The sequence below is a fragment of the Schistocerca gregaria genome, chromosome 1 (genome assembly GCF_023897955.1).
Source record: "Schistocerca gregaria isolate iqSchGreg1 chromosome 1, iqSchGreg1.2, whole genome shotgun sequence".
Taxonomy (NCBI): domain Eukaryota; kingdom Metazoa; phylum Arthropoda; class Insecta; order Orthoptera; family Acrididae; genus Schistocerca; species Schistocerca gregaria.
The window spans coordinates 161,718,400-161,745,579 of NC_064920.1; the positions used below are offsets into that span (position 1 = coordinate 161,718,400).

The 27,180-nt window shown below is 41.8% G+C and overlaps 1 protein-coding gene across 3 annotated transcripts in view; it reads left to right on the plus strand.

Moving 5' to 3' along the window:
* Positions 1–27,180, plus strand: part of LOC126335679 (gamma-butyrobetaine dioxygenase-like) — a 111,650-nt gene that overhangs the window by 37,438 nt on the left and 47,032 nt on the right. The window contains exon 1 of one of the 3 annotated variants that reach the window (XM_049999144.1): positions 22,159–22,267. The exons of the other annotated variants lie outside the window; for them this stretch is intronic. The gene's annotated coding sequence lies outside the window, so the exon portion shown is untranslated. Of the gene's footprint in view, positions 1–22,158; positions 22,268–27,180 lie in introns of those variants that run through there. 3 annotated transcript variants of the gene reach the window in all.

Consider the following 27,180-nt stretch of genomic DNA (forward strand, 5'->3'; position numbering starts at 1 on the left):
AGGGACAAAGAATCCAGTGAAATTTTTTTAAGTGCTTTATCTGAAAACTACCTTGAGCAGTTAAACAGAGAACCGAATCGTGGCGATAACATATTAGACCTTATCGTGACAAATAGACCCGAACTATTTGAAACAGTTAACGCAGAACAGGGAATCAGCGATCATAAAGCGGTTACGGCATCGATGACTTCAGCCGTAAATACACTCCTGGAAATTGAAATAAGAACACCGTGAATTCATTGTCCCAGGAAGGGGAAACTTTATTGACACATTCCTAGGGTCAGATACATCACATGATCACACTGACAGAACCACAGGCAGATAGACACATGCAACAGAGCATGCACAATGTCGGCACTAGTACAGTGTATATCCACCTTTTGCAGCACTGCAGGCTGCTATTCTCCCATGGAGACGATCGTAGAGATGCTGAATGTAGTCCTGTGGAACGGCTTGCCATGCCATTTCCACCTGGCGCCTCAGTTGGACCAGCGTTCGTGCTGGACGTGCAGAGCACGTGAGACGACGCTTCATCCAGTCCCAAACATGCTCAATGGGTGACAGATCCGGAGATCTTGCTGCCCAGGGTAGTTGACTTACACCTTCTAGAGCACGTTGGGTGGCACGGGATACATACGGACGTGCATTGTCCTGTTGGAACAGCAAGTTCCCTTGCCGGTCTAGGAATGGTAGAACGATGGGTTCGATGACGGTTTGGATGTACCGTGCACTATTCAGTGTCCCCTCGACGATCACCAGAGGTGTACGGCCAGTGTAGGAGATCGCTCCCCACACCATGATGCCGGGTGTTGGCCCTGTGTGCCTCGGTCGTATGCAGTCCTGATTGTGGCGCTCACCTTTACGGCGCCAAACACGCATACGACCATCATTGGCACCAAGGCAGAAGCGACTCTCATCGCTGAAGACGACACATCTCCATTCGTCCCTTCATTCACGCCTGTCGCGACACCACTGGAGGCGGGCTGCACGATGTTGGGGCGTGAGCGGAAGACGGCCTAACGGTGTGCGGGACCGTAGCCCAGCTTCATGGAGACGGTTGCGAATTGTCCTCGCCGATACCCCAGGAGCAACAGTGTCCCTAATTTGCTGGGAAGTGGCGGTGCGGTCCCCTACGGCACTGCGTAGGATCCTACGGTCTTGGCGTGCATCCGTGCGTCGCTGCGGTCCGGTCCCAGGTCGACGGGCACGTGCACCTTCCGCCGACCACTGGCGACAACATCGATGTACTGTGGAGACCTCACGCCCCACGTGTTGAGCAATTCGGCGGTGCGTCCACCCGGCCTCCCGCATGCCCACTATACGCCCTCGCTCAAAGTCTGTCAACTGCACATACGGTTCACGTCCACGCTGTCGCGGCATGCTACCAGTGTTAAAGACTGCGATGGAGCTCCGTATGCCACGGCAAACTGGCTGACACTGACGGCGGCGGTGCACAAATGCTGCGCAGCTAGCGCCATTCGACGGCCAACACCGCGGTTCCTGGTGTGTCCGCTGTGCCGTGCGTGTAATCATTGCTTGTACAGCCCTCTCGCAGTGTCCGGAGCAAGTATGGTGGGTCTGACACACCGGTGTCAATGTGTTCTTTTTTCCATTTCCAGGAGTGTAGAAATATTAAAAAAGGTAGGTAGATTTTTCTGTTTAGCAAAAGTAACAAAAAACAGGTTACAGAGTACCTGACGGACCAACACAAAAGTTTTATCTCAAGTACAGATAGTGTTGAGGATCAGTGGGCAAAGCTCAAAACCATCGTACAATATGCGTTAGATGAGTATGTGCCAAGCAAGATCGTGAGAGATGGAAAAGAGCCACCGTGGTACAACAACCGAGTTAGAAAACTGCTGCGGAAGCAAAGGGAACTTCACAGCAAACATAAACATAGCCAAAGCCTTGCAGACGAACAAAAACTACGCGAAACGAAATGTAGTGTGAGGAGGGCTATGCGAGAGGCATTCAATGAATTCGAAAGTAAAGTTCTATGTACTGACTTGGCAGAAAATCCTAAGAAATTTTGTTCTTATGTCAAAGCGGTAGGTGGACCACAATAAAATCTCCAGACATTCTGCGACCAAAATGGTACTGAAACAGAGGATGACAGACTAAAGGCCGAAATACTAAATGTCTTCTTCCAAAGCTGTTTCACAGAGGAAGACTGCACTGTAGTCCCTTCTCTAGATTGTCGTACAGATGACAAAATGGTAGATTTCGAAGTAGACGACAGAGGGATAGAGATACAATTAAAATCGCTCAAAAGAGGAAAGGCCGCTGGACCTGATGGGATACCAGTTCGATTTTACACAGAGTACGCGAAGGAACTTGCCCCCCCCCCTCCCCCCTCTTGCAGCGGTGTACCGTAGGTCTCTAGAAGAGCGTAGCGTTCCGGATTGGAAAAGGGCACAGGTCATCCCCGTTTTCAAGAAGGGACGTCCAGCAAATGTGCAGAACTATAGACCTATATCTCTAACGTCGATCAGTTGTAGAATTTTGGAACACGTGTTATGTTCGAATATAATGACTTTCCTGGAGACTAGAAATCTACTCTGTAGGAATCAGTATAGGTTTCGAAAAAGACGGTCGTGTGAAACCCAGCTCGCGCCATTCGTCCACGAGACTCAGAGGGCCATAGACACGGGTTCACAGGTAGATGCCGTGTTTCTTGACTTCCGCAAGGCGTTCAATACAGTTCCCCACAGTCGTTTAATGAACAAAGTAAGAGCATATGGACTGTCAGACCAATTGTGTGATTGGATTGAAGAGTTTCTAGATAAAAGAACGCAGCATGTCATTCTCAATGGAGAGAAGTCATCCGAAGTAATGGTGATTTCAGGTGTGCCGCAGGGGAGTGTCATAGGACCGCTGCTATTCACAATATTCATAAATGACCTTGTGGATGACATCGAAAGTTCACTGAGGCTTTTTGCAGATGATGCTGTGGTGTACCGAGAGGTTGGAACAATGGAAAATTGTACTGAAATGCATGAGGATCTGCAGCGAATTGACGCATGGTGCAGGGATTGGCAATTCAATCTCAATGTAGACAAGTGTAATGTGCTGCGAATACATAGAAAGCTAGATCCATTATCATTTAGCTACAATATAGCAGGTCAGCAACTGGAAGCAGTTAATTCCATAAATTATCTGGGAGTACGCATTAGGAGTGATTTAAAATGGAATGATCATATAAAGTTGATCGTCGGTAAAGCAGATGCCAGACTGAGATTCACTGGAAGAATCCTAAGGAAATGCAATCCTAAAACAAAGGAAGTAGGTTACAGTACGCTTGTTCGCCCACTGCTTGAATCCTGCTCAGCAGTGTGAGATCCGTACCAGATAGGGTTGATAGAAGAGAGAGAGAAGATCCAACGGAGAGCAGCGCGCTTCGTTACAGGATCATTTAGTAATCGCGAAAGCGTTAGGGAGATGATAGATAAACTCCAGTGGAAGACTCTGCAGGAGAGACGCTCAGTAGCTCGGTACGGGCTTTTGTTAAAATTTCGAGAACATACCTTCACCGAAGAGTCAAGCAGTATATTGACCCCTCCTACGTATATCTCGCGAAGAGACCATGAGGATAAAATCAGAGAGATTAGAGCTCATACAGAAGCATACCGACAATCCTTCTTTCCACGAACAATACGAGACTGGGATAGAAGGGAGAACCGATAGAGGTACACATGGTACCCTCCGCTACACACCGTCAGGTGGCTTGCGGAGTATGGATGTAGATGTAGATGTAGACATGGCTTAGCCACAGCCTGGGGGAGGTTTCCAGAATGAGATTTTCACACTGCAGCGGAGTGTGCGCTGATATGAAACTTCCTGGCAGATTAAAACTGTGTGCCCGACGAGACTCGAACTCGGGACCTTTGCCATTCGCGGGCAAGTGCTCTACCATCTGAGCCACCGAAGCACGACTCACGCCCGGTACTCACAGCTTTACTTCTGCCAGTATCTCGTCTCCTACATTCCAAACTTTACAGAAGCTCTCCTGCGAACCTGTAAAGGATACAATAGTTGCTAACTATATAAACACGATCAAAGGAAAGTAGCTCTGGGTCCTCTGATGCTTTCCCACAGGATGATCTTCTACAAGAAATCTGATATGAAAAAATACTTAGAGTACGAGCTTGCTCCCTTCCCATTCTCACTTTTTTTCTGAGGAAGGTATTCGCAATGGACAAAGTCTACATTTTACTCTGCCTTCGGGCCCTTATCAAGCGACTCAGAAATGGGAAATAGCGAAATAAAAATGTGACCTACGTACAGTGACATCATGTTCAGAATGCTGTAGTAGTCTTCGATGGGTACCCCACAGAGGAAAATAAAAGCAACACAAAAAACACCGAAAGGCCACATCTTTTGCAGAATTTCTCTTTGATTGTACCATGTTCCCGCAGATGCCAGGGGATAAATTGTTATCGAATGGAAAAAAAAATTGCCGCTTCATCTCATTGCTTCAGAAGGAAGCACAAATGGTCACCAAGCAGGAAACAGAAGATGCACATTTGTTAATTGTGAAAACTGCCGTTTCGTTGTCTTCCGATCATAGTTCTGTTGTTGTTATCGGAGAAGACATCGATCTTTTGGTTTTGGCGACGGCTTTATCGTCAGACAATGTGTTCTTTTGCAAATCTTGGAGGGGCTACATAGGAGATGCGCTGTATTCCAAAACACCCTTCAGATACAAAGACATTGGGGAAAACATTGCATCTCTCCGTGCAATAACTGGTTGTGACGCCACCTCCACTCTGTCTGGACAGAGGAAAACTAAATTTTCCGCCGCACTTGAAAGTTATGCTCCCGACAATAGAAGTGCAGGAAAACAAAAGAATGTGAAAACAACTGAAAATTTCCTTGTGGGAATTTATTGAGGTGTCTCGAACACTTCTATAGACGAGTGAGATATCTTCGCTTTTCTAAAGTTGCTGCAAACACCAGATTGTATTTGGCACAACTACTTCCAGCAAGGGATGCAGTTCAATATTATGCATATAGAACTTATCCATAAGTTCCAACTTAGATGGGGCACAAAAAGACATCCTCAAGTGGCCTGGAAGAAGGGTATTGGTGGTTTAACTCCAGTGCCAATGAATAACGACCCAACTCCACAGGCACCGATACTCTACTCTATGCAGCCACTGTGCATTCGAATCACGCGGGAATACACCACAGGCTGAATTCAACATGGAAGGGGACAAGTTGGATGATCCACTGCCTGTGGGTAGATGTGATGAGTTGTATACATCAAGCACATTTGAGTCAAAACAGCAGAAAATGGGGAACTTTTAACTTCATATGTAGTGTATATCAGTAAAATAAAATTTGAGATGTAATTTTAAATTTAAACTATATTTTGTTGAAATATAACTGTATCTAAAAGTGTTAAAATTTGTGTTCTTCTATTTCAGAAATACGTATTTCCCAGAAATTATATGAATCTAATTAACTCCTTATATATATATATATATATATATATATATATATATATATATATATTGCACCCGTAATGGCTTAGAGATGATGTTACATTCAGGAATACTGTTTTTGACTGTATTTTCTGTTTCGAGTCCAATTGAACTGAAATTGCGAACGTAACGGTTCTAGGTGTGAATAGCGAGTAGTTACAAATATTTTGCGTGAATCTTGAAGGAAATTAAATCCTCTACAACACTGGTTAATATGCATTGTGCACAAAACTGCACTTGAAATGTTATTACGAAACCACTAACATACCTAATTTTTTTGTGATTTCTTGACTTTTTTTTCAGACTTCCACAGTAGCTGTTCCGAATTTTTGCACCATGTTGTATACGAAACTTACAGGAAACTAAACGCTCTTTAAAACTGATAACGGCATATATTTGCTTAAAACGCACTGGCATCGCGTTACTGACGAGAAACTAAAAAGTGTGGCATTTCGTAGTGGTTTTTTCAAGACGCTGGATAACGCACAAGGGGGACAAGATCTAAAAGTTGGATTTTTCACGAAAGCGGTTTTACATAAAACGAACCTGAAAATCAAAATTACTCCACATTTTGCAGTCCAATCCTTCACTGTACTGGATCATATAACGCGCTTTGGTCTTACTGAACCATTACTGTCTATCGAAGTAAATCCGAATTTAATGTAACTGTCGCCTTATTCCCTCTTAGAAAAAGAAAACGAAAATGCAAACGAATGCAATCATTGCAAACTAAAGCGTATAAATAATACTTTTTTAATAAAATAAATAAATAATAAACTAGTATATATACTATCTTTAGTTTTAGCTAGCTCTATTCGGCAACGCTTTGCTGTAGGTCAGTCTGCTTAAACAGGAACGAAATAAAAGAGAAAGCACACTTTATAACGTGTATGGGAGTCGGATGTAGGTCCTAATCTCCTACTCTCCCTTCTGTCCGTCCCTCTCCCCTCTTTCCGCCCTCCTCTCTTTCCGTATCCTGCTGCCCTCCCTCTCTCTCCATCTCCTCCTTCCTGTTTTCTGTGTCCATTTTCTCCCACTTCTTCGTCCATCTCCTCTTCCCCTCTCTCTCTGGCCTGGAAGCTTGTTTATCGTTATTGCAAATTCAGATTCTGTAGCAATATTCTAACGGTAAATCGAAAGGTCTTAAATACAACTTTCCTGTTTGCTAAGAACGTTTCATGACAAAGTTCTATAGTTTATGTGTTTACACATTTATCACACACACACACACACACACACACATATATATATATATATATATATATATATATATATATATATATATATATATATATATATATATATATAACAAAGTTATATAGTTTATGTGTTTACACATTTATCACACATATATATGTTTTATAGTATATGTATTAAAATACGCATATGTTAATGAACTAGATATGTAAAAACACTCTCGCATTAGAATTCAACGTTATTCAAAATTTCAAGGCAATCGGCCAAGACCAATAGCAGATTAACGATTTTGAGCAGACCAACATCGACATTTTTATAACGTTCCCCTTTTATTACATATATTTAATACATATACCAGATGGCGTTCCAGTGGATATACAAAGCGAGTGAGTATACGAATACAGTGTTGTGCCAAAATCTGTGGAGAACTTTCGGAAATTTGAGAGTATGAAGAAACGAAATCTCCGCTCGTGCTTATATAAATATATACTAGAAGACGTCGACGTAGTAATACTAAACACATGAGTATTCGAATGCAATGTTGTGTCAAAATTTCAAAGCAACCCTTGGAGACATTTACGGAGATTTGAGATTTTGAAGAAACGAACGTCTACGTACTTATGACAAAATGTAGATGTTCCTAATCGCAAATCTCCGAAAGCTTTTGAGCGAAAGCCTTGAAATTGACTCAGCACTACATTGGAATAGGCATCTTTTTTTATACGTCTATTTTAAATGTGTATAATATCTATTTTTTAATAAATTTAATAATAGGGAGACATTTTCACAGGAAATCTCAAAGTTATTTATGTATGTATATATTACATGTCATATATTAAAGAAAAAGGTATTTAAAAACACGCCTGTATTAGAATAGAAATTAAGCAATCGGCGAAGAACTTTCGGAGATACTCGATTTTGTACAGACATTTACATTTTTATTTATATAGACTGCATACCGCTATGTGATGCGCTGTTCTAAGTAGGTAGTCAACGACGTGTACCAAACAGTTATGACCTTGTAGTACAAACATAGGTAGACTCACGCCTATATTTCCTTTTGAATTATCTAGTTTTGATTAAAAAAGTTTAATGTAGAAAAATGTGTACTTGCTACTTACTTTTATGTCAAGTCATAAATTGAGAAGAATGTCGAGGACTGTCAGTTAAACTACTGAAGCCGCCGAACCACCAAACAGCTAAGCAGAATCACTGACACTGCCGAGCAAGACAAAAGCAAGCGAGTGATTAACTGACCGGCTCGTGCCATGCTGTGACGTCAATCACCAGCGATCGTACACACGCGCCGCTGCTCGCCGGCCGCGAGGCGCTACACCGCCCGCTTAACGCGGGACTAATAATTTAAAAAGAAAAAAAGTCTGGAATTCTACATCTTTCACCGAACATATTTTACATCTTGCGCAACACTGATAGCCCGCTGAACACTGGTTTGGAACCAATGGTCTTGTGCGTTTATGGAACAGTGAGTGCTTATTCATTTTACACAGATTCAGATTACTTGTTGTTACTATTGTTTATCTGAAATGTATTAAGAGATAATGTGTCGTTGTATACTCATAGCCATGGATATTCTATAATTTGCCCCGTCATGACGCAAGTTTCTTACGTAGTCACATATGTACATTTTGGTTTGGTTAAATTATTTACCGATGTTCTACATATCTCCTACCCCTCACAGTCCATTTCTTCCCACCCCGTATTCCCTCACCCCTCCCACTGTTACACCTTGAACCTTGTTTATTGTTAATGCAAATTCAGATTCTGTAATAGTATTCTAGTCACAAGTCATTAAACGTGAAATACAACTATCCTGTTTTCTGTGGAAACTGCAGAGGAAGAAAACAAAACAGTATAATGTTCTGCATCCAATCTATGTTTAAAAATATATGATGGGAAAGAATATACAGTGAAGCGCCAAAGAAACTGGTGTAGGCAAACTTATTCAGATACACAGATATGTAAACAGGCAGAATACGGCGATGCGGTAGACAACGCCTGTACAGGGTGTTTCAGAAGTGATGGTCAATACTTAGCGATATGACAGGGATGCTCATTCTAACAAAAAAAGTCAAATGAACAAGGGCTCTAAAACGCATACCTTAAAAACTGTGAGCAGTTCTTGAATATCAGTACTGTGAAACAAATCTCTTCTTGTGCAAGCTCTTTGCTTTCCATAATTTGCGAAGTGGCAATACGGATCAAAACAAGAAAGAAATGTCTAGTAAACATGTGCTCTAAAATGCATACCTTAAGAGCTATGAGCACTTGTTTATCTTCGCTACTTTGAAACTCAATCGTTCTAATGAACAAGTGCTCGTAACTTTTGATCTTTGCATTTTCGAGAACATGATTACTGGACATTTTTTTCTTGTTTTGGTCCATACTACCACTTTACAAAATATGGAATGAAAAGAGCTGGCAGCAGAAGAGTTCTGTTTCACAGTATCGGGGATCAACAATTGCTCATAGCTCTTAACGTATTCGTTTTGGAGCCCATGTTTAGTTCACTTTTTTGTTTCGAATCATCATTCCTGCGCCGACCGCTGTGGCCTAGCGGTTCTGGGCGCTTAAGTCCGGAACCGCACTGCTGCTAAGGTCGCAGGTTCGAATCCTGCCTCGGGCATGGATGTGTGTGATGTCCTTAGGTTAGTTAGGTTTAAGTAGTTCTAAGTCTAGGGGACTGATGACCTCAGATGTTATGACACATAGTGATTAGAGCCATTTGAACCATCATTCCTGCCATATCCCTCAATATTGAATCTCACTTCTGAAACACCCTGCATAAGACAACAAGTGTGAGATTTAAGTGAGTTTGAACGTGGTGTTATTGCCGGCGAACGATCGATGGGACAGAGCATCTCAGAGGTAGTGATGAAATGGGGATTTTCCGGTACGACCATTACATGAATATACCGTGAATATCTGCAATCCAGTAAAACATCAAATCTCCGACATCGCTGCGGCTGGAGAAAGATCCTGCAAGGATGAGACCAACGACCACTGAGGAGAATCCTTCGACGTGGCACAAGTGCTACCCTACCACAAATTGCTGCAGATTTCTATGCTGGGCCATCAATAAGTGTCAGCGTGCGAACCGTTCACCGAAACATCGTCGACATGTGTTTTCGGAACCACAGTCTCACTCGTGTAACCTTGACGACTGCACGACACAAAACTTTAGGCCTCGCCTGGGTCCGACATTCGACTGTTGATGACTTGAAACATGTTGCCTGGTCGGACGAGTCTCGTTTAAAATTGTATCGAGCGAATGTACGTGTACGGGTATGGAGCCAAGCTCATGAATCTATGCACCCTGCATGTCAGCAGGGGACTGTTCAAGCTGGTGGAGGCTCTGAAATTGTATGGGGCGTGTGCAGTTGGAGTGATATGGGGCCCCAGATACGGACTCCGACAGGTGACACACACGTAAGATCCTGTCTAATCACCTGCATCCAATCATGTCCATTGTGCATTCCGACGGACTGAGGCAATTCCAGCGGGACAATGCGACACCCCATATCTCCAGAATTGCCACGGAGTGGCTCCAGGAACACTTCTACTGGCCAGCAACCCCCCCCCCCCCCATATCTGGGATGTTTTGCAATGTGCTGTTCAGAAGAGATCTCTACCACGTAGTATTATGGACAATCCAACAGGATTCATGACGTCAGCTCCCTCCAGTACTACTTCAGACATTAGTCGCGTCCATGTCACGTCGTGTAGCGGCATTTCTGCGTGTTCACGGGGGCCCTATTCGATATTAGGCAGGGGTACTAGTTTTTTTTGGCTCTTCGTATATGTGTGGGAAACAATTCGTCTAATGGTTTATATGCCACGCTATCGTAGTTAAAACTGCCTGCGGCAAAGGAAGCAAAATAGCACATTTAGTCGGTTTTAACAGAAAACATGTGTATTGTTGATTGAAAAATATATAATTGATTTCCATCTGAAAGTTAAATGGGGTGTGTTTTAAAATGCGAAGTGAATTGGTCAAGAACATTTGAGAGTTTTGGCAGCATGTTTCCTCGTTATAAATTACACCAATCTGTATACTAATTGACAAATCCGGCAATTCCAGGGTATTGATTTTGCCACTTTTCTGTTAGAAACGGAAACAGAAAATGAACTGTGTTTGTAGAGCCGTATCGAAAAAATTTCGCTTTTATGTATTGGTGGAAACACCTTGAAATTATAAAACAGTCGTACAAAGAAATATGCATACTGCAGAAATGTTTAAGTACGGCTGCTTCGCGCGCGTGTCTACAACGCGATTTTGTAAACGTCTGGGAGTTACAGTGGCTGCAACAACACCTATAAGACACCAAGTGTTTCACAAACGGGCAAGGGGTCTTATTTTTAAAGAGTTCTCGTTCTTCAAACATAAGGCAGTTTCAGGAAAGCCAGTCTGGGAGGTTACCACAGTGGAGCAACGCACTGCAGGGTCCTATGGCGATATTGGTGTACAGACTGTCAGATGAATTTGCAAGAGGCCAGGTTGTGTTGCAGGCAACAGGAAGAAACTTAGCACGCCAAAGCGCCTAGCAGGACTCGACGACTTCGATCAAGATGTTTTACATCGAAAAATTTTCGAATTTTATGAAAGAGGCGAGTTCCCCACGTCAGCGATATTGCTCCCTCTTCTGCGTGAAGCTACTTGGATTGAAGGAAATGCAAGGTCAATGTAAAGAATACTGAAGAATATCGGATTTAAATGTGTAAAATCTAATGAGAGATGGAAATTTTTAATGGAACAAAGTGATATTGGTGCTGCTAGGATGCGGTTCTAACAAGGGAAACGCCCCATCGCACCCTCCTCACATTTAGTAGTAATTTGGCACAGTCAAAAACACAGATCAAGCAGGGAAACAGGAAAAAGGTGTAGCGAACTGTGAAAAAAGATGCAAACTAGAAAGTGAGCGGTCCAAGCACAAAATATGCAACATAGAGCGATGTACGCCAGTAATGACGTAATTGTGTGGTCACGGTGTTGGACTGTAAAACGGAAGGTCAGTGTTCAAATCTCCCTCGCACCTCTCTTTTTTACGAAATTACAAACTTTGTCCGGCCACTGACGTGTCTGTTTTCCTTCAGTAGGCTTGGAACTTGCCGTACTGTACTTTGCTGTATATGGTAAGAATATATTACCTTCGCAAGTGAACAGTGACAGCAGCCGAGTGCCGCATAGACCTCGCACAGAAATGAAAATAAAGTAAACGGATGTGAGCTATGTTAGAACAAAGGAATTCAAGAGTCAAAACTTCCAAAATGGAACGTAAGAGTTATAACAAGTGGTACTTGTAGGTCAAATAAGAGGTACGTACGTCTAGAGGTCCCTTCCTTCCTCGCTGTTGGAAGCGACCGTTACACCACAGAACACAATCAGATTTAAATACAGTGAGCAGACACATCAATGGCCGGACGGACAGCTAAAAATTTTGTGAAAGAAAAGCGGGGCACGAGGGAGATATGAACCTGGTTGGGGTTGGTTTGGTGGAAGAGACCAAACAGCGAGGTCATCGGTCTCATCGGATCAGGGAAAGATGAGGAAGGAAGTTGGCCGTGCCCTGTCAAAGGAACCATCCTGGCATTTACTTGAAGCGTTTTAGGGAAATCACGGAAAACCTAAATCAGGATGACTGGACGCTGGATTGAACCGTTATCCTCTCGAATGCGAGTCCAGTGTGCCAACCACAGCACCACCTCGCTCGGTATGAACTTGGCTCTCCCCCCTCCCACATATCCACGACGTCATGGCCACCAAAGCTCGATCGATGTTGCAGATTTTAACTTCGACCGTTCACTGATTCAGTTTTGCTTCTTTTTCCATAGTTCGGTACACCTTCTTTCTGTTTTCTTGCTTGATCTGTGTTCAGTTTTTGACGGGCTTTCCGCTGGACCATCTTACAACTAAATCTGGGTGGATGCGATGGGGATTTTCCATTGTAAGAACAATGCATGAAGTCAGGTCAAAGGGAATTTCAGCTGTACGTTACCTGCACGAGACTTGGCTAAATCAAAACCACACTAGAAATTTAATTTGGTAAATAACAGAGGGACAAGGTGCCTTGGAAGTTCCAGTGCGGAAAGGACGGCATCTTATAATATGTCACGCGGGTTCCGTTGCTGCCGGATTTGTGCCTCAAAGTAAACCTGTATTCTGATCAAAATCGAAAACCAACTCTGACCACCACTCCGAAATGAACAGAGAAATATTTCGAGGATTGTTTCAGAATCAACCGTTGTCTTATTTGCATCCAGGCCCTCTCTTTGTTGTGGAGATTTCAAGCTATGACGTTGTCATAGTAGACAGGCTTCTCAGTACAAACACGGGAAAGTTATTCTTTCACGCCTGCGAAGTAAAATTATACGACTTCTTGAAACACTAACGAGAGCAGAGCTGTTGGAGCGCGTTAATATTTCAAAAGGCAGCGGTAAAAAAATACGAAATTCTTTCCATAGCTCTGCAACATGGCAACAATCTAATACGAATACTACCTATAACTGCCATTATAATCCAATAGAACTGGTGTGGGCAAAGGTGAAGAGATACGTGGCAGATAAATATGCTACCAGAGTCGTTCAATAAGTAATTACCCGCCCCCCCTGTTTTTTTTTTTTAAAGCCATTAATATAAATAGACAAACGTCTTTCCTGGCGCTTCACATTTGATGTTTGTTCTGTGCACCGATGAAGTTTCGAAGCGTTCAGGCAGATGGCAGAGCCGCAGTACAGCGTCAAAATGGCGTCTACATACGACCCACGTTACAAGCAGTGTGCAGAAAAATAAATCGTGGTAAACATCCATAAGCGTTTGTGTGCAGTGTGTGGAGATGCTACAGTTGATAGGAATACAGTTGGGCGATGCCTAAACAAAGGTACAGCCTCAGGAAATGCAGAAACAGAGCTCCATGATCAGCCACGCTCGGGACGTCCTGTCACAGCCACTGCTCCAGACATGCTCAATCGTGCGGATGCCGTTATTCGTGCCGACCGGCGCATCACAACTCGACAATTGGCTCTACAGTTGTCGGTCAGCATTGGAAGTGCGTCTGCAATTATCGAGATTCTCGGATATTCAATGAGCTGCTCACAATGGATTCCACGAATGTGGACCACAAGATTCAAAGAAAGGCCATTTCATCTGAATTGTTGGAGCGTTCTGAAACAGTCGGAGAGGTTTCTATCGCGGATCGTTAGGGGGGACGAAAGCTGGGTGCACCACTTTACGTCGGAAACAAAAAGACAGTCCATGGAGTGGCATCATCCTCATCACCACACCAGAAGAAATTCAAGACAACCCCCTCTGCCGGAAAAGTCATGTTGACAGTCTTCTGGCATTGTGATGGCGTCATTCTCGTGGATGTGATGCCATGAGGGTCAACCATAAATTCAGAGGCATACGTGAGGATTCTGAATAAACTCCAGAACCGTTTACGACGTGTTCGATGGGACAAGAATCCAGCAGAAATCTTGCTTCAACACGATAATGCATCACACACAAGACTGAGAACCCGGGAACGCATCCCCATATTGTGTTGGACATCATTGCCTCATGCACCCAACAGTCCAGGCCTGGCACCCTCTCTTTGGGCCGCTTAAAGATTCTCTACGGGGAATACTGTTTGAAGATGACGAGAGTGTTAGTCATGCAGTGAAAACATGGCTACGCCTCGAGGTCAAGAGCTTTTACTAGCAGGGAATATACACTCTTCCACAACGTTGGCGTACGGCCATAGAACGTGTTGGAGACTACGTAGAAAAATAGGACATGGACAAGACATGTTGATGTATATTGTCACCAAATTCTGACTCTTTAACAGTAAATATGTTCTGAGAAAAAAATGTGGGGCATTACTTACTGAACGACCCTCGTACGATTTAAGTAGCCGACAATGAAAGACTGATCCATGAAGCAACAGGTAGAATCACCGTTGCTGATTTGGAACCTTGCGTACGTCACACTGACAAACTGGAGAAAGAAGATATCCAGAAGGAAGTTGTTAGACACGAAATAACGGATTCGTTAGTTGTCAATCTGGCACCCACGTCCAGAGGCTCCAGTTCTGAAGGCAATGGCAGTGAAACATCTGAATAAAAAGGTAAGTGAATGGAATGAAAATTTATTTTGTAATTTTCACTAAACGATTACTTTCCTGTCTAGCTGTCTGTGCAGTAGAAAGTAGTTCAGAGCATAATCTGTTCTTTATTTACTTATCCCGCTCTTCTGACTGCAGTACATCATAGAAGGTTCTTTAAGGACCAATTTATTATAGAATCCATTCTGCAGTGCGAGAATCTGTATCACTGGTTTCTCTTCGTGTCTTTATGACAGGGAAAGACTGAATACACATTCCATTCTTTCATTAGAATCTCATACTTATTGGCTACACTTAATGAATTTATGCCAACTGCTTTGCCGCAGCGGTAACACCGATTCCCGTCAGATCAACGTAGTTAAGGGCTGTTGGGCTTAGATAGCACTTGGATGGGTCACCGTCCGGTCTGCTGAGCGCTATTGGCTAGCGGGCTGCACTCAGCCCTTGTAAGACTAACTGAGGACCTACTTGATTGAGAGGTAGCTGCTCTGGTCACAAAAACTGACAACGGCTAGGGAGCGGTGTGCTGACCACATTCCCCTCCGTAACTGCAGCCAGTGAAACCTTTCGGAAGAGAATGACATGGCGGTCAATAGGCAACGTTGGGCCTTCCGAGGCCTGTTTGGACGTAGTTTAATAAATTTATCACGAAACGGGTTGTGGTGCACAGTCAAGCAGACCGTAGCAAAGTAGGTTAAATTTCCGCTATTGCAGCCGAGCTGACAAAGCAGCAGTCCTTGCGAGTTGTGCGGCCAGAGGCCATTAACGTTGTTGCCGGGTATACGTCATCAGAGCAGGAGCAGTAGCTCAACTCGATAATAACGGGCAAGACAGTTGGTAGTGGCCTTGTACCAGGAACCGTTCAAGTATCTGCCTGTTTGATTTACGGAAAGCCGCGCGGGATTAGCCGAGCGGTCAGGGCGCTGCAGTCATGGACTGTGACGCTGGTCCCGGCGGAGGTTCGAGTCCTCCCTCGGGCACGGGTGTGTGTGTTTGTCCTTAGGATAATTTAGGTTAAGTAGTGTGTAAGCTTAGGGACTGATGACCTTAGCAGTTAAGTCCCATAAGATTTCACACACATTTGAACATTTACGGAAACTATAGCGTATCTACAACAGAATGACAGGATGGTAATCTGAACTTTGCACTTTCCGAGAACCTATGACATCTGAGCCACTGAACTGCCTTGGTAAATACAATCACTGGCTCAAATATATCGTAGGGCACTTTATGTTGAAAACTGGGGTATCTCTAGTTTAATAAATAATACTAGTTTGGTATAATAAAACTGACCCGCAAATATTTACAATAAGAGACCGGCAATATTTTCTGGTGTTCGCACTCTTTTCGGGTATTTACGTTTTTCATTTGCTACAGAACTCATCATTTTGCCTCTAAGTTTTGCGTTGCAGACTTGGCTGGAGGTTTAAACTCTTGACCAAACAGTTCGCAGGGGAGCTTCTGTGAAGTTTGGAAGGTAGGAGACTATGTGCTGGCAGAAGTGAAGCTGTGAGGATGGAGCATGGGTCGTGCTTGGGTAGCTCAGATGGTTTGCCCGCGACAGGCAAAGGTCCCGAGTTCGAGTCTCGGTCCAGCACACTGTTTTAATCTGTCAGGAAGTTTCAGTTCTCCACACGTTTTCTACAAATTGTACTTTGCTTATCACTCGACAGCGAAAACGTCTTGTTTTATCGTGACTACCCTTTTGTCTTACGTACAACCGCTCATTAAAACACGTCTGCTTCTCTTACGTTCTCAAACGTAATGACACAGCGAAGTACTCGGAACAGAGCATGAAGGAGGTGCGCATGAGCAGATATGTGACAGCAACAGAATAGTGCATCGAAGATGCGGTTTCAGGGATTTGCTGTGATGGGCAAGTCTCCTGTTCATTAACAAGGCCCAGTTCTGCGGGCCAGTCTTCTTTTCCTCAAATCATGTAATAACAATTACTGTAATGGTAATTACAATAACTCCGGTTGCAATATTCCTCGGTTATCATCCTATTGGGCGGTTTAATGCCGTTGCTGGATGGGGAAAAAGATATAGGAATGTTATGGAGCGCTACCCGCAACACTTATGGACCAGTAAAGCTGGAAATGCATCGTTGAATTATGTGAGGATCTTAATTTGTACATGATTTCCACATATTGTCGCCACCTACCCATAAAACAAACGTCATGACTAGGAATATTTCAAACAGACCATGTTGCTATATCTCGAAGGCGTTTTCCAGATATAATGAATGTTTGATTCAGAAAGGAGATAAGGATAGACGTGATCAATATGTATCTGTCATATTCGTTAGACTCTTACTTTCGAATATAATGAGCAATACAAAGTTGTGTCAACATTCGACACCAAGAAATTAACCAGAAAAAGAAAATAAATTTAGAGAGCTTACTCGACCGACAGAGAAAGACTTCGAAAATACTAAAACGCAATTAGTACAAGTTGTAAAAGATATAGCGGGGATGAAAAAAAATTTCGAACAAATATTGAAAAATCGTTTAACTGCCTGGAGAAAATACCACAGAACCAAGAAAGAAGCAGATAGTGGCGCGGATCAAACCCTATGAGCAAAACCAGCAAAGAAAATACGCAGGTAGACGCGAAAGTATAAGAAAGAACCATTGAACAAGATGGAACACCACAATCATCTAAATGAGTACAACGAACATTACAGATACTTTTAATAAGAGGATAGGGTACAAGGATACATTCCCCTCCCCTCCAATCCTTTCCACGGATTTTAGGAGAAAGATGGAAGCTGTACAATTTCAAACGAATAAAACTGTAAAAGCCTTGTCGAAAACTTTAAGAGACTTCCAAAATGTGAAAATCCCACTAGCCCAATTATAACTAATAAACCATAAGATCAAACATCATTCCTCAACGCCTCTGTCAGTTTTCGAAGGAAAGATGAGATCTTAGCAACGTCAAACGACTAAAACAGTAAATTCTTTCTCAAATACCTTCAGATTTTTCCAAACGGCGAAACCCCAACGAATCCAATTGGAACTAATAAATCATGAAATCTGAAACCAGTGGCCCCTTTTACGGATTGCTGTGAGGTCAAAGTCTCAGACGAGTAAAAAGCAACAGGGCAGCATGACAAGATTCCATACTAGCACGGTTATGGAAACTTATACCTGAAGAACAAGTAGATGCTTTTCTCAAAAACCGCAGTAAACATTACTCCTAGTAAGGTCATTGTCCATCCTGTAATGACTAAGGCAAGTCGCGCATAAACCGCGAGAATGTCAAGAACAACTGTCATAAAAAGGTCTGATTACAAACACTGTCAAAAATTTGTGGAACAAGTGATTCATTGTAATTTACGAGAAAAATATCATATGGCATTGGTAAACAAATGGCGTGATGATAAGCTGAAAAAAAGGTCGAAAATAACAAGACTGCTCATCCAGACTTGTGGAACTCTGAAATAAAATGCACCACACATTACAATCGTGGAGTAAATGATGGATGTTGATCGAGGAGTTCGCTGTTCCAGCCAGTAGTAGCAAAGACGATAAACAATAGAAGAAACTTATGAGACACCAAGACCTGACATTGAACTTCAGATTCTCTGGTAATCCAGTGAAAGCGATTCCGTTAGCTATTAGCGCACGTGGTGGTCTCTTAAAACTATTATCGTTGATAAAATACCCACCTGCCATTTATAAAAAGTCGCTTCTCTGATATCCACACACATTATCCGACACATCAAGCAAATATGAAATCTAGCGTAGTGACCTTTTTTCCTGTGTTTTCTGTTGTCTTTTATGCCAATAATAATAATAATAATAATAATAATAATAATAGTAATGAAATCGAGTAACACAGACCTAGAAGCACTCAATACACTTACACGATCACAATGCCACAAATATAGAATACATCACATACATTCACCAACAGAAGGATTCACATTAAGCAGAAAGGAAGGAGGAAGGGGATTTATCGACATAAAAAACCTACATTATGGACAGGTAGACAATTTAAGAAAATTCTTTCTAGAACGAGCAGAAACTAGCAAAATACACAAAGCAATCACTCATATAAATACATCGGCTACACCACTGCAGTTTCATATCCACTTCTACAACCCTTTAGATCACATAACATCAACAGATACGAAGAAAGTAAATTGGAAAAAGAAAACACTACATGGCAAGCACCCGTATCATCTAACACAGCCACACATCGATCAAGACGCATCCAACGCATGGCTAAGAAAAGGCAATATATACAGTGAGACGGAAGGATTCATGATTGCAATACAGGATCAAACAATAAACACCAGATATTACAGCAAGCATATTATTAAAGATCCCAATACCACAACAGATAAATGCAGACTTTGCAAACAACAAATAGAAACAGTAGACCACATCACAAGCGGATGTACAAATCTAGCAAATACAGAATACCCCAGAAGACATGACAATGTAGCAAAAATAATACATCAACAGCTTGCCTTACAGCATAAACTTATAAAACAACAGTTTCCCACATACAAGTATGCACCAAAAAATGTACTGGAGAATGATGAATACAAATTATACTGGAACAGAACCATTATAACAGGTAAAACAAACACCACATAACAAACCTGACATCATACTCACCAATAAAAAGAAGAAATTAACACAACTAATCGAAATATCCATACCCAATACAACAAATATACAAAAGAAAACAGGAGAAAAAATTGAAAAATACATCCAACTGGCTGAGGAAGTCAAGGATATATGGCATCAGGATAAAGTTGACATTATACCAATTATAATATGAACTACAGGAGTCATACCACACAGTATCCACCAGTACATCAATGCAATACAGCTACATCCAAACTTATATATACAACTACAGAAATCCGTAATTATTGATACGTGTTCAATTACCCGAAAGTTCCTAAATGCAATATAACATATACCGTACAGTTAAAAGGAAGTCACGCTTGATCAAGATCCACGTCACTTTCTACTTCTGACCAGACATAACGTCTGAGATAAGAAAGAAATGATAATATTAATAATAATAATAATAAATATATAACATCACCCTGGATGTCAAGAGATTCAGATGAATTGTTTCCTGTAATTTCATGATTTAGTTTCATTGCACGGTAAAAACGTTTGAGTATAACGAACTGAAGACTCATTATTTATTAAGGAAGACTTACAAACCATAAACGGGACCGGAAAAAACTTAAGTACAATAGCTAGCCGACACACTGGAGTGTCTCAAAGGTGTCTCTGGTTGACCCCACAAAAGTGAGAAGATGAATTTGTTGGAAGACAGGAAGAACAAGAAGACTAAAGGTAAACAATAGCCTACGTACTCTTTAAAGAGCCGAACGAAATAACAATAGAAATAAATAAAGAACGAAACATTGCATTATTCACTCACTACTTAAAAAGGGAGACAAGCAAAATGTCAACAGCTACGGAGAGGTGCCACTTCTACCAGTGGCACACAAAATATTATCAAACTTTCTAGTGAAGGGATTCGAAGAAACATGAGACAAATAACTGTGAGAAAGCGGGGGTGGCTTACGAAAGATGAGATCCTACACGGAACAGATTTCTAGCTTAAAATCAATTACTGACTACAGAATGTTTATCAGCAGACCAATAACCGTGTCATTTACTCTTTTCAAGAAAGCATCTGATGCTGTGGTAGAGAAAGAATCTTAAAATGGCTAGAAAACTTGGTATTAAAGCAAAATTAGCAAACGTACGTCGTGTATCTCTAACAAAACGATGTCTAAACTGAATTTATGGGAGAAATATCTTACTTATTTGAAATAAAAACAAGGCAAGGAAAATGCGCATCGTCTTTGCTGTTCACCTGCGTTTTATTAAAAGTTGTAAGGATCTTGAATTTGAAACAAAAAAAGTCACAAAATTGAACCAATCGCCGAGTGGTTCTAGGCGCTACAGTCTGGAACCGCGCGACTGCTACGGTCACAGGTTCGAATCCTACCTCGGGCGTGGATGTGTGTGATGTCCTTAGGTTAGTTAGGTTTAAGTAATTCTAAGTTCTAGGGGACTGATGACCTCAGAAGTTGAGTCCCATAGTGCTCAGAGCCATTTGAACCATTTTTTTGAACCAATACTTCTGGGAAGAAAATAAAATGAAATTAAGATCAACTGGCTGGTCTGTGCGTACGATTTTGTAAAAATTTCAGAAAATCTGACAGAAGCAGTTACTCAAATCAATATTCCCGAAAAATAGCTGATAGAAATGGTCTCCGAATTTCAGCTGAAATAACAAATTTTATGACAAAAATTTAACAAATACACTGAAGTACATATAAATGGAAACAGCTAAAATAGTGTTTAGTAAATAATCTTACAGAAGAATGGACTAAAAAAATTTATAGTACATGTACGTGTTAATAATATGGAAATAACATACGTTTTGTCGAAAACACCTGCACAAGAAATCCTTGTCTAGTAAACGAAAACTCTGCACCGTGGATGTAAGAGCACTAAGTTTATATGCATGTGAATGCTTAACGATGAACTATAAGGTGGACAGAACAGAGATAACTGGAAGACGTATTATTAGGAAGGTGACGGATGCAATACAAATTACAGTTGTTTGGTAAACGAGAAGTAACGAGGAGATATACCAAAATATACAGAACGTATAAGAAGTAATGACAAAGTGTAGATTAATCTTCTTTGGACACCCCTGCCGAATGTGTAAGAACAGGCTAACGAAACAAATATCCCCATGGTCCTGGAAAAAGAAGTCAGCTGGAACATGGATTACAGAAATAAGAAAAGAATGACAAATCAACATCAAAGAACAGAACAGAAACGTTTATTAAATTTAGAAGGCTTTCAAGGCAGAGAAAATAAAAACCAGTACTGTCAACACGTATGATGGATTTACGGTACCTCCTTGTTCTCGTGGGTAACCAGCGTTCGTGTTGGACTAGCGAAAAACCGGTGCCTGGAAACCGAGAGGTCGTCGGTTCGAATCCCGGCCGGACTACGGAAATTTTCAGTCTGCCCGTAATCTAGCTTTCATCCCTCAAAGATGTAATGAGCCACCAGGAACGACACGTGGTTCGGACTCCACGGTAAACTGTAGTTTCTCTTACCCCGTTAGATAGCAGGGACAGATGAGGGACACACAGGTAGCCGATGTGGGGCCCAGTTGAAAGACTTGCACCCGGCCACTGAGGCACACGGCATTGTTATTGGCAGCGTGCGTGCTGTCAGATTACGGGGGACAGGCCTCATAGGTCAGAAGCTCAGCTCGCTGATAACGCGCAAGTGATATGCGCTCGTTTGGAAACCCACCTCCAGTGGGACAGGTCGGCTTATATAAGGCCCAGTCGCCACTTGGTGGGCTCACCCTCACCAGAGCGACACGTTTGGGGCTTCTCGTACTGACTGTCCGAATTTGCAGGGTTTCTGGTTTCGACCTCTACTAGCAAGACAACAGGTAAGCTGCCACCCAGTCATGTCTGATATGTCTCAGTGCCTGTACACTGGTTCATATTTTTATGGTAGCGAGAGGAGAAACCAACCGACGTGAGTCAATTACCTGTCTGGCCATTCAGTTTGATAAGGAGAGGTCCTTCACGGTGCAATCGACTTTTTGAAACCATCTATACGGTTACGTAGATTACGGTTCCAGGTATCACACACTGCAGCCATTCAGCCTGGTGGGCGCTCCTTCGCGAGCAACTGACGAAAAAAAGAATCGAATTTTTACGTGCGGCTGCGGCTCAATAGCATTAAAAAAAGTAGTATCATATAGACTGGTTGCATAGTGTATTTTATGGGTTAAGGCCTTCAGCTGCGTAAAATTTCTTTTTACTTTTAATTTTTCTCGAAATGACTCTCTGATCATTATTTTTACTCAATTAATTGACGAAATTTTTTATTTCTGTTCCTTCGTCACATCATTTTAATCATTATATCAACTTCTTCATTTGCTCTCATTTTTCATTGTCACTCTTTTTCCGCTTGAAATTTCTTCATGTTATTTCAGTTAATTTTATCTTTTAATTTTCATTTAATTTCTTTCGTTTTATCATCCTGTTTTCTTCGTTCATATTGTTGGATTCATTATTTCTGTCCCTTATTTTGCTTGAATTTCGTTTTAATGATAATCCAGTCTTTCGTTTAAATCTTCAACTGCGTTGTTTTGTCCATAGTGCAGTAGGAATTTACGCTACGTTTTAAATGTTTGTATGACGATTATCATCCAAAAAGACAACACACCTTTTAGCGAATAATACATTTTTGACATAACTGTACAATAAGTATAAATATATTATTTCGACTTTTGTTTTTTAATCGACAGATCGGCATTTTCAAATATTTAAATAAGAGATTAATATCACTATATACACATTCACAAAAATTCCGAGTGGTAAAAGAATGATATAAGGATAAAGCGACAAGAAATGAAAAAGTTCATACGATGATTAAAATGATGTGACAAAGGAACAGAAATAAAATATTACATTTTCAGCAATTCACTGACTGATATAATGGACAAAGCCTATTCAATAAAGATTTTAAAATAAAAAAATATTCATGAACCTGACGAGATTCAAATCGACACATGAAGGTCTTACCTACACCACACAACGAGTCTGTGTAATACTACCTATTACTGTTATTGAGCATCAAGCAAAATTACGATTTTTTTTCTTCAATTACTCGCAAGCCAGGGCCCGCCACGGTGAATGGCTGTAGGGTGTGAAACAGTGGATCTTAGCCTACGTCATCGTAGAGATAGTTTCAAAAATTTGATCTCACCGGTGGTGACACCTCCTTACGAGATGTTTTGCGGTTGCTCTAATCACTTGAAAGGCTTGCAAGACCCCCCCCCCCCCCCGCCCACCCCCCCCACCCCCCCCAAAAAAGAAAAAAAATCTTAAAATAAAAAAACCAACTCCCATGTGTAACACAGTTTCGTTTTAAGAAAATCTAGTTTTTCACCCATCTCCATGACTTATGATGCCATATCTCATGAACTACGTGTCGTGTAATGATATAATTTTGCAGGTATATTCAGTGATATACCTGATTACTACCTGCAAAATTTGTTGCGATTACAGCTGGTGGTACAGAAATAATAAATTTAAACGGCGGGCCTGATGCTGAAGTTTTCCTGCACGAATAGCGAAAATGAAGAAAGCGATAATCCTTTTTCCTTTCGCTGTTTCACGAGGTGTGCCTGTGAGAAAACGTTTCCTAAAGGTTTGAAATTATACGTGAGGTTTGCTGGAACTCGCTAACGAGACGACCGCCTCTATACGTCGTCACTGAATACGTCGAAATTTATGGTGTGTACAGTGCTCGGCCAGACGTGAAAGTAACAGAAGTGGGAACTCCAGATGACAAAGCGTTCAGAGAGACAGCATCTTTGGCACGGATCGGGCGAGGCACGAGGCATAGCTTAGCTTCCAGGTAGCCGTGGGCGCGGCGGAAACTACAGAACGGCAATGCGAGGTTCGTGCGGTCGAATGCCTATGCGGCAAACTCATTTTCAATTTTTATGTTACGTTGCAAATAAACTGAAATAACCAGAATGAGATTTTGACTCTGCAGTGGAGTGTGCGCTGATATGAAACTTCCTGGCAGATTAAAACTGTGTGCCGGACCGAGACTCGAACTCGGGACCTTTGCCTTTCGCGGTAGAGCACTCGCCCGCGAAAGGCAAAGGTCCCGACTTCGAGTCTCGGTCCGGCAAACAGTTTTAATCTGCCAGGAAGTTTCAAAGTGAAATAAAGTCCACTATATTGTATTTGTTAATACTTTTATAAAAGGCATGAAAGGAATAGGGAAAGTACAATTTAGAATTGGAAATAAATGTCCAAGAATTGATTTTAACGTATACACAATATCTTCGTAAATAAAATTAAATAATCTTATTGTTTTACAGTTGCTTAGGTAATGTTCACTGTAAAAACAAAGGAAGCAGTAGTATTCTCGGCATCCTGCTCACGTAATGAACACCGCATTTTCAGAGTTACGTGGTTTTCTGTAGAAAAACTTTTTTTTGCATTCATAAATGATTCCCTCTCATGTACGCGTAATACATCATATCGCCAAATGTTGGCGAGGATAACTCGTGATGTACAATGGGATGTATTTTGACGCTGTCTTCTCTGGACGTGAAATCTTTTTCTCTCTGAATGAGGAAAGAGAGTTTTGAAGCTGTTTGATCAAATTTTTTTTTCTGACTATAACAAAATGACATCACAGAGCTAAACTAGGAGAGAAGATTTGGGAGAGAATCACATTAATACTGCACAATGGTAATCCTTCTTCACTTTGAAAAGTGAAGTTGTGGATTTGTTTCTCTTTCCACGAGCTGGCCGCTGTGGAAGAGCGGTTCTAGGCGCTTCAGTCCGGAACCGCGCTGCTGCTACGGTCGCAGGTTGGAATCCTTTCTCGGGCGTGAATGTGCTGTCAGTCTTAAATACTGGCTGAATATGATCTGGGTAATTTGCGCGTCATGGGTTACGCTGCCCAAGTTGTATACGCAGCTCCTAAGAGTAATACCTGCCTTATTGCGTTACACTTTCAATGTAAGATTATACCTCTTAATAAGCATATTATAACAGCATTTAAAAATTTTAATTTCGGCCGAAGTACATAAAACCAAATTTTTGTTACCCCTGAAAGCTATCAGAAATGCAACCTGCAACAGCGGGATCGTTTGATGTAGAACTGGAAATGTTTTGTGCTCGCATATTATGACATTTCTAGAGACCGAAAAATGTCCTCTTTAAGAATCAACATGGATACCAAAGATGGTGATCGTTTGAAACCCACCGTGCTTCGTCCACGAGACCAAAAAGAAGTTGATACTGGAGTCTAGGTTGATGCAGTGCTCCTTGACTTTCGAAAGCCGTTGGATACAGTTTAAATCACGCACTGAATTAGGTTTTCGCTGATGATGCATTACGAGAATCAAACCTCCCCAACACAGCAGCAGCCAGCAGAACGACTACAAGCTCTTACAACGACAACAGTAAACCAAGCGTTACCATGACTGGAAGTGTCTGCATCTACAGCTACATGATTGCTCACCAATTCACAATTAAGTGCCTGGCAGAGGGTTCATCGAGCCACCTTTAAGGTACTTATCTACCATTCCACTCTTGAACAGCGCGCGGCAAACACGAACACTTAAATCTTTCTGTGCGAGCCCTGAATTTTAGTATGATGATCATTCCTCTATACAATATATTTTCACACGCCGAAGAGAAAGTTGGTGACTGAAGTTTTATGAGAAGACCCTGCCGCAGCGTAAAACGCGTTTTGTTTGAATAGCTGCTCCCTCAATTCTTGTATCACATCCGTGGCACTCTCTCCTGTGTTTCACGATTATACAAAACGAGCCAACCTTCTTTGAACTTTTTCGATGCCGTCTGTTAATCCTATCTGATGCGGACCGCACACCGCACAGCAGTACTCCAGAAGACGACAGACAAGCGTCGTGTAAGCAGCCTCTTTAGTAGGCCTGTTACATTTAAGTGTTCTGCCAGTAAGTGGCAGATATTGGTTAGCTATCCGCACATAATTATCGACGACTCCGATCCAATTTAAGTTATTCGTAATTGTAATCCCTAAGTATTTCGTTGAGTTTACAGCCATTACATTTGTAAGATTTACTGTGTAACTGAAATATAGCGGATTCCTTTGAGTTTTCAAGCGGACGACTTCACATTTTCCTTTACTAAAAAGTCAATCGCCACTTTTTGCGCCATACAGATGTTGTTGTTGTTGTGGTCTTCAGTCCTGAGACTGGTTTGATGCAGCTCTCCATGCTACTCTATCCTGTGCAAGCTTCTTCATCTCCCAGTACCTACTGCAACCTACATCCTTCTGAATCTGCTTAGTGTACTCATCTCTCGGTCTCCCTCTACGATTTTTACCCTCCAATGCTAAATTTGTGATCCCTTGATGCCTCAAAACATGTCCTACCAACCGATCCCTTCTTCTAGTCAAGTTGTGCCACAAACTTCTCTTCTCCCCAATCCTATTCAATACCTCCTCATTAGATACGTGATCTATCCACCTTATCTTCAGTATTCTTCTGTAGCACCACATTTCGAAAGCTTCTATTCTCTTCTTGTCCAAACTAGTTATCGTCCATGTTTCACTTCCATACATGGCTACACTCCAAACAAATACTTTCAGAAACGACTTCCTGATACATAAATCTATATTCGATGTTAACAAACTTCTCTTCTTCAGAAACGCTTTCCTCGCCATTGCCAGTCTACATTTTATATCCTCTCTACTTCGACCATCATCAGTTATTTTACTTCCTAAATAGCAAAACTCCTTTACTACTTTAAGTGTCTCATTTCCCAATCTAATTCCCTC